The 14,254-nt window shown below is 48.4% G+C and overlaps 1 long non-coding RNA gene and 1 other non-coding gene across 2 annotated transcripts in view; one reads left to right on the top strand and one right to left on the bottom strand.

Annotated features, from left to right (window-relative positions):
* The window catches only part of LOC126203868 (uncharacterized), a 564,020-nt gene that overhangs the window by 494,812 nt on the left and 54,954 nt on the right, over window positions 1–14,254 (top strand). The window lies entirely within an intron of this gene.
* Window positions 10,749–10,821, bottom strand: Trnas-cga (transfer RNA serine (anticodon CGA)). Its single transcript has one exon. It is a non-coding gene; the product is annotated as a tRNA-Ser (tRNA).

The raw sequence follows: 14,254 nt of genomic DNA, 5'->3' as shown, positions 1-14,254 counted from the left end.
ATTGCGACTGTTATCTTTGGAAAAAGCAATGGGAATACCGATTCCATTCGGCACAACTCTTAGACGTGTGAACGTGGGTATTTGAATAATGTGCAGTGACCTAGATGAAATATAATTTAAAATAGGATGATAGAAATAAGCAGTACCAACTGTCTCAATGATTAATTATTTCCTAGTGTAATACAACATCTACAAAACATTATTTTTTATAAAAAATGAAACAAATCGTCTTCAGCCACTAATCGGGATTTTTATTTCAATACACGATGTATTCGAGCATTTTATTAATCTTATAATTGTATAGATTAATTACGTTTTCCAACTCGAAGTTTAGTTGAGTACTTAACTTACTTGGGAGTATCGGATGACAATTAATGTCGTTGAGTCTTAATGTTCTTAGAACTGGTGGTAACCACTGGTCTATAGCGAAAGGTAATACGGTATGCACTCTGTGTACAGTATCGTAATGGCAGGGGCAGTGGAGACAATGTGAACAGAAAGGTAAACGAAACAATTACTAAATATAATTTGAGAGGGTGAATGGCGTGAGAAATGAGATTGTCGAGTTGCTAGTAGCAAGATAAGAGGCCCATCTATGTTTAAGTGCAAACAGTCTGTGCCTCTTAACATCCGTGCCACCCTCCCTGAAAAGCTTACGCTGTACCAATGCATTTAGTATATGTGCACAATTCGTCGTTCTTGATCCATAACAAAGATCTAGAACACCATGCAAGACAATTAAAATGGACGAAATAAACAGTAGTTATTCAGAAAGAGATTTTCCCTCTGCAGCAGAGTGTGCGCTGATGTGAAACTTACCTGGCAGATTAAAACTGTGTGCCGGACACAGACTCGAACTCAGGACCTTTGCCTTTCGCGGGCAAGTGCTCTACCATCTGAGCTACCCAAGCACGACTCACGCCCCGTCCTCAGAGCTTTACGTCTGCCAGTACCTCGTCTGAGCTTCTGTAAAGTTTGGAAGGTAGGAGACGAGGTACTGGCAGAAGTAAAGCTGTGAGGACGGGGCGTGAGTCGTGCTTGGGTAGCTCAGATGGTAGAGCACTTGCCCGCGAAAAGCAAAGGTGCCGAGTTCGATTCTCGGTCCCGCACACAGTTTTAATCTGCCAGTAAGTGTCACAGTAGTTATTCACTTTTTAGACATTTAATTCGAAAGCCAAACCGAAATGGAATGATGCCATAGGTCGCCCAAATACACCGTTAAAAAAGAAATGAATTAGTTTCGATTTATTTCATCCATATGTCATTGCTATAGAGGGAGCCAGTCTCCCACGCGATCTCCACTTCCGCGTCCCGTGACGGAGCACTCTTTATCAACGTACGGGATCGATGCACCGTGTGAGTCCAGTCACATACCGGGTGTTTTTGTTCTGGAGGCCGGAGCGTGTTAATTAATTTTATCGCCAGCGAGGATCACAGAGGCGATGTCCCGGGTGTAACGGCGCCGCTTCCGTTCGAGGAGCGGCCGCGGTCGCGGTACTCCGGAGTTATTTCCTGGCCGTCGCCTCCACGAGTCATCGGCCGCGGTGTGGGCGGTCGGACGCCGTCTCCTCGGCTCGTGACTGATGACTAGTGGCTGCCGCGGTGCACAGAAGAGAACTCGGCCGGGTCGTATCGCTGCCGATGTACACTGAAGAGCCAAAGAAACTGGTACACATGTCCAATATCGTGTAGGGTCCCCGCGAGTTCGCAGAAGTGCCGCAACACGAGTGGCTTGTACTCGACTAATGTCTGAAGTAGTGCTGGAGGGAATTGATTCTATGAACTCCGCAGGGCTGTCCATAAATTCTTAAGAGTGCGAGGGGTGCAGATCTCTTCTGAACAGCACGTTGCAAGGCATCCAGATATGCTCAATAACAGTCATGTCTGGGGAGTTTGGTGGCCAGCGGAAATGTTTAAACTCATAAGACTGTTCCTGGAACCACTGTGTAGCAATTCTGGACATATGGGGTGTCGCATTGTCCTGCTGGAATTGGCCAAGTGCGTCGGAATGCACAATGGACATAAACGGATGCAGGTGATGAGATAGAATGCCACCTGTCGTGTCACCTGTCGAGTCGTATCTAGACGTACCAGAGGTCCCAAATCACTCCAACTGCACACGCTCCGTACCATTACAGAGCCTCCACCAGCATGAACAATCCCCTGCTGACTTACAGGGTCCATGGATTCATGAGGCTGTCTCCATACCCGTACACTTCCATCCATTCGATACAATCTGAAACGAGATTTCTCCAACCAGGCAACATCTTTCCAGTCATCGACAGTTCAATGCCGGTGTTGACGGGCCCAGGCGAGGCGTAAAGTTTTGTGTCGTGCAGTCATTAAGAGTGCACCAGTGATTCTTTGCCTTCGAAAGGCCATATCGATGATGTTTCGTTGATTTGATCGCACTCTGACACTTGTTGATGGCCCAGCATTGAAATCTGCAGCAATTTGAACGATTCTCCGACGATTGTCTGGTTGCAGGCATATGGGACTCTCATCGGTGAAGAGAACGTGATGCCAATCCTGAGCTGTCCATTCGGCGTGTTGTTGGCCCCATCTGTACCGCGCTGCACGGTGTCGTGGGTGCAAAGATGGACCTTGCCTCAGACGTCAGGAGTGATGTCGCGGATCATGCCGCGTATTGCGCACAGTTTCAGTCGTAACACGACGTCCTGCGACCGCATGAAAAGCATTATTCAACATGGTGGTGCTCCTGTCAGGGTTCCTCTGAGTCATAATCCGTAGGTAGCGGTCATCCACTGCAGTAGCAGCCCATGGGCGGCCTGAGCGAGGCATGTCTTTGGGAGTTCCTGTCTCTCTGTATCTCCTCCATGTCCGAACAACATCGCTTTGATTCACTGCGATATGCCTGGACACTTGTTGAGATCCCTTCCTGGCACAAAGTAACAATGCGGACACGATCGAAGCGTGGTATTGACCGTCTAGGCATGGTTGAACTGCCGACAACAGGAGCCGTGTACCTCCTTTCTGGTGGAATGACTGGAACTGATCGGCTCTCGGACCCCCCCTCCGTCTAATAGGCGCTGCTCATGTATGGTTGTTTACATCTTTGGGCGGGTATAGTAACATGTCTGGACAGTCAAAGGGACTGTGTCTGTGATAGAATATTCACAGTCAACGTCTATCTTCTGAAGTTCTGGGAACTGGGGTGATACAAACCTTCTTTTGACGTGTGTAATAATTACATATAGGGATAAAATTGTGTTAGAACTGTCTGGGACGACGCTAAGTGGAACGCAACGGCAGCATAACCAGTACCAACTTGGGACTTAACATCTGAGGTCATCAGTCCCCTCGAACTTAGAACTACTTAAACCTAACTAACCTAAGGACATCACAAACATCCATGCCCGAGGCAGAATTCGAACCTGCGACCGTAGCAGTTGCGCGGTTCCGACCTGAAGCGCCTAGACCCGCTCGGCCATATCGGCCGGCGACTATTGAAGTGTTTGGCAGAGGGTCATGGAACTACGTTGAGAGTACTTCTCGACTGTCTCACTGTGTAACAGCACCTGGATAAATACTGAAATGTTTCAATGCGAGCTCTACTTTATCTTATTTTTTTACGATTATCATTTCGCCCTGTACAAATTGAGTCGGAAAAAATATTTTCTCATTCGTGATAGAACATTCTTGATAGAAATTTTGTGAAAAGAAACAAATAACGCCTTTGTTTTAATAGTTGCTCACATATCTCACCCATGACACACTGCCCCCAGTTTAGCGATAATACAAAAGGAGCACCTCTTCTGTGATCTTTTTCAATGTCCTCCGCCAGTTCTGTGTAGTAAGTATCTCTTAACGCACAGCAGTACATCAGAAGAGGACGGACAGGCTTATTGTAGGTAGTCTGTTTTGTTACATCTTCTAAGTGGTTTTGCCCATAAAGCGCACTCTTTCTGCCATCCCCGCAACGTTTTTCATTGTTATGGTTCCAATTTAAGTTGTGCATAGTAGTACTACCTAGGTATTTAGTTCAATCGACAACCTATAAATTTGTTTTTCGCCTAAGCTGATATCTTGTCCAAATCATTTTACGGTTAGGTTTGATTCTCTATTGAGTTTCCTGGGTGGTGAACGACAGCACCATCTGCGATCAGTCTAACAGGGCTGTTCAGATGGTCTCCTGAATCGTTTACGGAGATAGGAACGTGATAGGGCCAATAACAAGCACTTCGTTGGGGAGCGTCAGGCATCATTTGTGTTTCACCGTTCCGTCCGCCCCAGTACTGTGCACCGCAGCGCCTGATGGCGAGGCTGCGGCTTCCCGCTTGACGTTGCGGTGGGGCGGGCAGCCTGCCTCTGTGGCCGTAGGCGCCGCGGCTGCTGTCGGCAGGTGGGATGGCGTGTCCAGCAGTGCCGCCGGCGCAGCTTCGCTCCACTGCTGACCGCCGCGAGGCTCACTGTGGCCAGTCTCAATACTCAGTGAACACAGCTACCGGTACTTGGGTTGTTAAAGCAGGAGGTCTCGACTCATTTTGTTTGTTATACCTTGACATGCAGCATTTCATCTACCCAAATGATCATGCCCTTCCTGGCGGACAGGGTAAAATACAATGAAGCGCCAATGAAACGTATAGGCATGCGTATTCAAATACAGAGATATGTAAACCGGCAGAATACTGCGCTGCGTTCGGCAACGCCTGTATCAGACAAGTGTCTCACGCAGTTGTATGAGCGGTTACTGCTGCTACAGTGGCAGGTTATCAAGATTAAACTAAGTTTGAAAATGGTGTTCTAGTCGGCCCACCAGCGATGGACACAGCATCTCCGAGGTAGCGATGAAGTGGGGATTTTCCCGCACGACCATTTCACGAATGTACCATGAATATTAGGAACCCAGTAAAACATCGAATCTCCCCGATTCGCTGCAGCCGGTAAAAGGTCCTGCAAGAAAGGGACCAACGACGAACCAAGAGAATCGTTCAACGTGGCAGAAGTGCAACCCTTCCGCAAATTGCTGCAGATTTCAGTGCTGTGCCATTTCCAAGTGTGCCGGCCGCGGTGGCCGAGCGGTTCTAGTCGCCTGAGTCCGGAACCGCGCGACTGCTACGGTCGCAGGTTCGAATCCTGCCTCGGGCATGGATGTGTGTGATGTCCTTAGGTTAGTTAGGTTTAAGTAGTTATAAGTTCTAGGTGACTGATGACCTCAGATGTTAAGTCCCATAGTGCTCAGAGCCAGTTGTGCCAACAGCCATTACCAAGTGTCAGCGTGCGAACCATTCAACGTAACATCATCGATATGGGCTTCCGGAGTCGAAAGCCCACTCGTGTACCCTTGATGACTGCTCGACACAAAACTTTACGCCTCGCCTGGGCTCGTCAGCACCGACATTGGACTGTTGATTACTGGAAACATGTTGCTTGGTCGGACAAGTCTCGCTTGAAATTGTATTGGGCAGATGGACGTGTACGGGTACAGAGACAACCTCATGAATCCATGGACCCTGCATGTCATCAGGGGACTGTTCAAGCTGTTGGAGGCTCTGTAATGGTGTACAGCGTGTGCAGTTGGAGTGATATGGGAGTCCTGACACGTCTAGATACGACTCTGACAGGTGACACGTATGTAAGCATCCTGTCTGATCACCTGCATCCATTCATGCCCATTGTGCATTCCGACGGACCTGTGCATTTCCAGCATACCCCACATGTCCAGAATTACTACAGAGTATCTTTTTTGAGTCTAAACACTTCCGCTGGCCACCAAACTCCCCAGATATGAACATTATTGAGCATATCTGGGATGTCTTGCAACGTACTCTTATGGATTTACAGCCAGCCCTGCAGGATTCATGGAGTCAGTTCCTTCGAGCACTACTTCAGACGTTTGTCCATACCAATTATGCGTACTGGCGGTTCTCTGCACGATGTTAGGCGGGTGTGATAGTTTCTTTGGCTCTTCGGTGTATATTGAACTCGCTGAAAAGTAACTACACTGAGGAGACAAAGAAGTCGTCTGACACCTACCAATATGGTGACGGACCTCCTTTTTCCCGGCGTAGCGCCGCACCTCGACGTGGCATAGACTCTACAAGTCGTTGGAGGTTCCCTGCAGAAATACTGAGTCGTGCTGCCTCTATAGCCGTACATAAATGGGAAAGTGTTGCTGGTGCAGGGTTGTATGCAACCAACTTCCCTCGGTATGTCGTATAAATGTTCGATGAGAGTCACGTCGGGCGATTTGTGTGAAAAATCATTCCCTCGAATTGTCCAGAATGTTACTCAAACCAATCTCGAAGAATTGTGGCCAAGTGAGAAGTGCATCCATAAAAATCCCCTCGTTGTCTGAGAACATGACGCCATGGCTGCAGATGGTCTCCAATTAGTTGAACCATTGTCAGTCAATGATCGGTTTATTTTGACCTGAGGACCCTGTCCATTCCATGTAAACACAGCGCACACCTTTATGGAGCTACCAGCGGTTTGCACGGTGTTTTGTTAACAGTTTGGGCCCGTGGCTTCGTGGGGTGTGCGCCACACTCGAACTCTACCATCACCTCGTATCAGCTGAAATTGGGAGTCATCTGAAAGGCCACGGTTTTCCAGTCATCTACGGTCCAACCGAAATGGTGACGGTCCCAGGAGAGGCGCTGTAGGCGATGTCGTGCTGTCTTGCGGTTAGTAAAGACACTCGGTCGGTGCCATAATCCATTAACGCCAACTTTTTCCGCACTGTCCTAACGGATACCTTCGTCGTCTATTCAACATTGATTTCCGCAGTTATTTCTCACTGTGCCGCTTGTCTCTTAGCAGTGCCAATTCTACGAAGACGCCGCTGCTCTCGGTTGTTAAGTGAAGGCCGTTGGCCACTGCTTTGTCCATGATGACAGGTATTGCCTGAAATTTGGTATTGTGGACGAACTCTTGACACTTTCGATCTCGGAATATTGAATTCTCTAACGATTTGCGAAATGGGATATCCCGTGCAGCTACCATTCCGCGTTCAAAGTCTGTTAATTCCCTTCGTGCGACCACAATCACGTCGGACATCTTTTCACGTGGACCACCTGAGTACAAATAATAACTCCGCTAATGCACTGCCCATTTGTGCCTTGTTTACATAATACTACCGTCATCTGTATACACTGATCAACCAGAACATAATAACCACCTACCTACTATCGATCTAAAAGCGTCCAGGCAACAGTAGCGTCATCTGGCGAGGAATGACTGCTAGTCAGAGAATCGCACGCTGCTTGTATTGTCAGTGAGCGTGCTGTCCATGTGTATAATTTGGAAGACACGCGATATGTCTGAGTTTGACCGAGAGCAGGTTGTGATGGCCCGGAGGCTCGGCATAAGCATTTCGGAAAATGCGCGACTTGTCTGGTGTTCGAGGAGTGCTGTGGCTAGTGTCTTCAAAAGGTGGTGAGACCAAGGTGAAGCCATGTCCAGACGTCGTGGGGATGGGCGGCCATCCCTCGTTACAGATTTCGTACGTCGTAGGCTGGGCAGACTGGTAAAACAGGACAGGTGGCGAACTGTGGTGGAACTAACATCAGACTGTAATGCTGGACAGGGTACAAGTGTATCTCAACACACAATGCAACGAACGCTCCTAACGATGGGCCTCGCTAGCCGACGGTGGCATGTTTCAACAAGATAACGCGCACTGTCACAAGGCCAGAAATAAGGTGGATTGGTTCGAGAAACACAGTGGCGAGTTCCATTTGATATGATGGTCCCCCAACTCGTCACATCTGTCTGAAATGCGATTTAACGTGGCGTCAGAGCTCATCGCCCCCCTCTCCGGTATTTACGGTAATTAGGTGATTTGTGTTTGCAGGTGTGGTGCTTAGCAATTCGCACAAGAAACTGGGCCAACAGGTGACAAATTGGAGTGGGTATCTTGGAGGCCCCTGTTCAGCGATTGTTGTCAAACGTTCTTGCTCAGAAGCCAATACTGACATTATAGGTCGGCACTTAGAGTCGCATGTGTAGGGTTGGTAACCTACATAACTTAGTGTGTTATGTTAGTGTGTTACGAGCCTCCAGCGCTGCGGTAAGGGCGCGGTTAACGGCCCCCAAACAGAGGTGAGCGAAAGCTGGCTCATTCGGCGTCGCCTGCTGTCTGTTTCAGACTGCTGCCGCCCTCAGCTATCCAAGAGTAGTGACACTGTAAGTGTCTGGCGAAGTTCTGTTGCTTTCTCTTTGTGAGCGGATGATTAATTGATTAATAACACTAACTGTACTTACGTTTAAATGCGTTATGCAGTATGAAAGACGGTTACACACGTTTACTAAGTGTTGAATGTCATTTTTATTGTACTCATTGCGATGTATTACATCTTTAATTTCATTTCACATTCCTTGGAGCGAGTATGTACCGCATTTGAAGATGACCCACTCTGTAATGCGCATTCACGAATCCATGTTACTTCCGTGTCAAAATTTATATCATAGCAGATGATCGGTCCGACTCGCGCACGTCCGTGAATTATCCTACTGGAAGACAAACATTTCCCGCCTCACATCCTGTTACGCCGCAGTGGCCGCGCTACTTATCCCTCTGCCCGTGCTATCTTCAATGAAACTGGAGAAGAATTACACGATGCGCTGAATGGAATGAACAGTATATATGTACAGAATATGGATTGAGAGTAAATCAAAGAAAGACGAAAGTAAAGAGAAGTAGCACAAATGAGAACAGAGAGAAACTTAACATCACGATTGATGGTCAAGAAGTAGATGAAGATAAGGAATTCTACTATCTATGGAGCAAAATAACCATTGACGGATGGGGCAAGGTGGACATCAGAAGCAGACAACACTGGCAAAAAGGGCATTCCTGGGCAAGAGAGGTTGCTAGTATCGAACATAGGCTTTAATTTAAGGAACAAATTTATGAGAATGTACGTTTGGAGCACAGCATTGTATGTTACTGAGACATGGGCTGTGGCAATGCCGGAACAGAACAGAATCGAAGCATTTGAGATGTGATGCTACAGACGAATGTTGAAAATTAGGTGGACTGATAAGGTAAGGAATGAGGAGGTTCTACGCAAAAGCGGAGAGGAAAGGAATATGTGGGAAACAGTGGGCTGTGGCAAAGCCGGAACAGAAGAGAATCGAAGCATTTGAGATGTGATGCTACAGACGAATGTTGAAAATTAGGTGGACTGATAAGGTAAGGAATGAGGAGGTTCTACGCAAAAGCGGAGAGGAAAGGAATATGTGGGAAACAGTGGGCTGTGGCAAAGCCGGAACAGAAGAGAATCGAAGCATTTGAGATGTGATGCTACAGACGAATGTTGAAAATTAGGTGGACTGATAAGGTAAGGAATGAGGAGGTTCTACGCAAAAGCGGAGAGGAAAGGAATATGTGGGAAACAGAGACAAGGAGAAGGGACAGGATGATAGGACATCTTTTAAGACGTGAGGGAATGACTTACATGATAGTAGAGAGAGCAGTAGAGGGCAAAAATTGTAGAGGAAGACGGAGATTGGAATACATCCAGCAAGTAATTGAGGATGTAGGTCGCAGGTGCTACTCTCAGATAAAGAGGCTGGCACTGGAGAGGGATTCGTGGCGGACCGCATCAAACCAGTCAGAAGACATGACTCACGAAAAAAAATTGCTCGGCCTGACAGTCACAGTGGGCTCGGCGCGTTCGCTTCACGCGGTTACCTCGACCAGTAAGGAAATACGAGTGCGTTAAGGTCGCTTTGGCGACGCCTCAGTGTTTCACAGCTCTCCTGTTGAAGAAGTTGGTGCAGGAGTGAGGTTGTGGAGGGATGCATCAAACTTTGGAAGACTGGTGGGAAAAAAATTAATAAATGCATAGTTGTGTAATATATACTACTACATATTCTTGTTCGGAAGATTTTGCACAAACTTATAGTCAACAGTTCTATATGATAATTATTCGTACACAGAAAATAAGCTGTTGCTTGTGGAAAACCAGGTAATAAAAGTCTCAGATGTTTAATTAGTTTTCCTTTCTGTGTTGTGGCTGGACAGTTGATGATCGACGACTGGTGTTACACAAGATTTTCGGTTCAATGCGATTGTATAACATTTCGAATTTTTCACGAGGCGTTTGCAAATAAATGAGAAATTGTCTTCGCGACAGCACAGTTCGGTGACGAAATTTACCTTAGTGTTTTTAGTTATGATGTGGATTCTTCCTTCGCTTCCTCAGAGAGAGTGCCAATAAAAGCCACATTTGGTTGTCACTGGCGTTACTACCCGCACAGTGCCTCTGAACGTCTACAGTTGCCGATTTACCGGTCGCACTGATGTAAGCTGTACAGGGATCCAGTCACGGACCCCTACAGTCGTCAGGAAAGAGCCGGGCAGGACGCGGTGGTGAGGACGTAGCTGCGCTCGAGAACGCCGTCAGAACATTGTTGGCAATAACACGTCTATGAACGAGTAACTGCGGTCCAGTCGGCAGCCTCGTCTGCAGGGGGAGGTCTGCACGCGCTCCACTGGCAGTTCCTCCAGCGCGGTGAGGCGTCGGGTGGCAGCAGTGGACGCCGGTGGCCTCCAGCTCCACGTATAGATCACCAAAGTGCTCTGCGAAGATTTGCACTCGGGAGACGCGCCTCCGGACCCACCCGAACTACCCGCTGGAATCATTTTAAATTGTAATGCCAAGTTAACTTCTTATTGGATTTTGTCTTCTGGGTAAACTCTAAAAGCACTCCAGAATGAGATTTTCACTCTGCAGCGGAGTGTGCGCTGATATGAAACTTCCTGGCAGATAAAAACTGTGTGCCCGACCGAGACTCGAACTCGGGACCTTTGCCTTTCGCGGACAAGTGCTCTACCAACTGAGCTACCCAGGCACGACTCACACCCCGTCCTCACAGCTTTAATTCCGGCAGTACCTCGTCTCGTACCTTGCAAACTTCACAGAAGCTCTCCTGCGAACCTTGCAGAACTAGCACTCCTGAAAGAAAGGATATTGCGGAGACATGGCTTAGCCACAGCCTGGGGGATGTTTCCAGAATATCAGCGCACACTCCGCTGCAGAGTGAAAATCTCATTCTGGAAACATCCCCCAGGCTGTGGCTAAGCCATGTCTCCGCAATATCCTTTCTTTCAGGAGTGCTAGTTCTGCAAGGTTCGCAGGAGAGCTTTTGTTAAATTTGGAAGGTAGGGGGCGAGGTACTGGCAGAAGTAGAGCTGTGAGGACGGGGCGTGAGTCGTGCCTGGGTAGTTCAGTTGGTAGAGCACTTGCCCGCGAAAGGCAAAAGTCCCGAGTTCGAGTCTCGGTCCGGCACACAGTTTTAATCTGCCAGGAAGTTTCTAAAAGCACTATTGTAAAAGGTTCTTGATTTTATGGTGGCAAGCCGCCGTTATTGTTTTTAAAGCTCATTCTTTAAGCATTTGTTAAGTTTTGCAACTTATATGAATTTCTTATAGGACGACTATCCAATGAGTTCCACCCAATAATATCCAAACAGCAGACACTGTACACAATTTATTAAATTGCCAATACTAAACAGTTTTAAGTAACAACAAATTCATGTAACTTACAAAACTTAACAAATTGTTAAAGAATGAGCTTTAAAAACAATAACGGCGGCTTGCCACCGTAAAATCAAGAACCTTTTACAATAGTGCTTTTAGAGTTTATCCAGAAGACAAAATCCAATAATAAGTTAAATTGGCATTACAATTTAAAATGATTTATATAAAAAAAACTTTGATAAATATAATGGCGCTTGGCACCATAAAATGAAAGAAACGCAACACGCAGGCAATAAATATAATAACAAAATAATAATTCGGTACAACCAAAGGGCGCGGGCAACTCCCAACGCAATCACAGACGAGCGAGCTCTCAACGCTTCGGAGCCTTCCCACTAGAAACGGTCCCCGAAATAAACCGCTGAGAGCTCCCCGACGTGCCTCCCACAACTGCCCATCACTTACGCACGTTGGTTATGTTCTGTAACACACGACAGATAATATCAACACAAGGTAAAATTCAAAATACAGTATAACATCCCGACAGCACATGATGACCACATTGCCGTTAACTCGGGCGCTCTTAATAAGTGCCGGAAGCCAACACAGAAATCTCAAACAATTCTCGCTTCCTAAAACGAAAAAATAAAAGCCAAGGTTGTTCAGGTCCCAGAAGACCACATATACCAAGCAGCAGTAATTCACCGTGTATATACTGTACAAAAACGCACTTCTTAGGCAGACTTTACCTAACACATCGACTGCCAAACGTACCATACAAGAACGCAACTCCGGGCAGGACTCCAGTTGAGCAAATAAATTAGTACCAACAAATATCGTAACGAGCCACACACACAGAAAAAGGTTCCAACAACACCGTCCCACATCAGAAAAGTTCAGAAACCGCTGCTGGAGCTTCCAGGGGAAAATCTGAAGAGCCAAACGAGCCCACACCCTAACCTGGCAGACGACTCCAAAATTCAGCAACTAGTTGTCTCCGGGCCAGAGTATCACAGGACCCGACCGGACCTCCACATCAGACAGGCAGGAAGAACAAGTACGCCGACTCCAATTAATCACCACCGCATGGCCAGCACAGCTTCGAGTCGCCTCCGCCCCAGACCACTCTGCTCATATTGCGAGGCACAACCACCTTGCCGCTAGTCACTAGGCGGTCAGGCAGAGCGAACTTCACGTTCCATGCAATACCCGGAAAAACCAACTACCCTCTCGCTTTCCGCCGGCCACCGCAAACACACGCCAGCGACGTCATAGCAAATCGCCAACGCAGTGCCACCCGCACCAGGACAGCGAACTATAATCGATACAGTGCGCGCTCTGAAGAAGATGACAGGTTAGCGGCGCGCGCCATCTCACCCGCTGTCACGCAGATGTCAGCCCTCGGACGCACCGACGGGACGGAAGCTGGCAGCACCGGCGCCTGCCACAGAAACGGGACGAACGGCAGCAGGGGTGCTCCCTCTCGGAGGCAGACGACGGACAGCATACGATTCGCGCGGGTGGAGCCCATGTCAGACCTTCCGGTCGACGGCAGTCTTCGCTCCCCGTCAGCGTCGACTCGGAAGTCGGCAGTGGCCGAGTCCTTTCGGTGAGACACGTGGCTCCGTAGACGAACCGAGAGGTCTAGGTGTGCCGAAAGGTCGGCTTCCGTAGCCTCCTCCCTCACCGGATAGGTTAACTGAAACGAAGACTATGCACTTACAATCTGGACTCGGCAATCTGATATTCCTTAAGAAGGCCGGAGTATTTATGTTGTCGCTTCCCGTGCGTCCTGCGGCTGTGGGGATGGCTCTGACATCGCGTGTCCTGGTTTTCCCTCGTTGTCAGTTCTCCTAATGCCTTCAGACTTAGCCAACTTCCCCTATCAAAGGTTCTTTTCTGCCGGTTCGGTGACCGAATGCTTACTGTCGCACTGTGCCTAGGCCCGCCTTGCGACACCCCGCTTTGCCTATACTTGGGAGTCGCAAACGGTGGCGGTCGAGTTTAGACTTGTTCTGCGCACCTCCGACAGCTCAGTAGGTTTGTGAGCGCTCTGCTCGGAATTCCGTAGCTAATGCCGGCATTAAAAGTTATCGTAGCGAGTTGTTTAGTGAATTTTTATTCCATTTGTTTCGGGTTGACGTCGCTGATATTGGTGGTAAGTGACACATTCCGCATAGGCAAGTCATAACTTGCAGGATATACGCTTTCTTCGAGCAGAAAGCACGCGCGTGTGCCTACCCCAGCTGTTGCTTGGAATCGTCAACAACGCAATCCTCGTCCGTGCCTCGACATGACTATAGTGAGACAGTGTCTCTCAGCCGCCACGATAACGTCACTCTCCGTTTGCAGACTCCGGCTCTCCGATTGTTCCCAAGTGCTGCAGTAGCTTCTGTGTTTGCGTCGATTTCCTCAGCATTGTCCGACCCCGGTAGCTGAGAGGTCAGCGCAACGGAATGTCAATCCTAAGGGCCCGGGTTCGATTCCCGGCTGGGTCGGAGATTTTCTCCGCTCAGGGACTGGGTGTTGTGTTGTCCCAATCATCATCATTTCATCCCCATCGACGCGCAAGTCGCCGAAGTGGCGTCAAATCGAAAGACTTGCACCAGGCGAACGGTCTACCCGACGGGAGGCCCTAGCCGCACGGCATCATCATCCTCAGCATTTGCCTCCACCTGGCAGTCCGCCGTTCATTGACTCAGGTCCGCAGGTAATGGTCAAGTGGCTAGCGTTGCTGCTTCTGGATCACAGTGTCCTGGGTTCGATTCCCGATCGGATTGGGTGTTTTTCTCTGCCTGGGGACTG

The sequence above is a fragment of the Schistocerca nitens genome, chromosome 9, assembly GCF_023898315.1.
Source record: "Schistocerca nitens isolate TAMUIC-IGC-003100 chromosome 9, iqSchNite1.1, whole genome shotgun sequence".
Taxonomy (NCBI): Eukaryota; Metazoa; Arthropoda; class Insecta; order Orthoptera; family Acrididae; genus Schistocerca; species Schistocerca nitens.
Note: the sequence above shows the minus strand (reverse complement) of the source record. Positions and strands in the feature narration are given on the sequence as shown.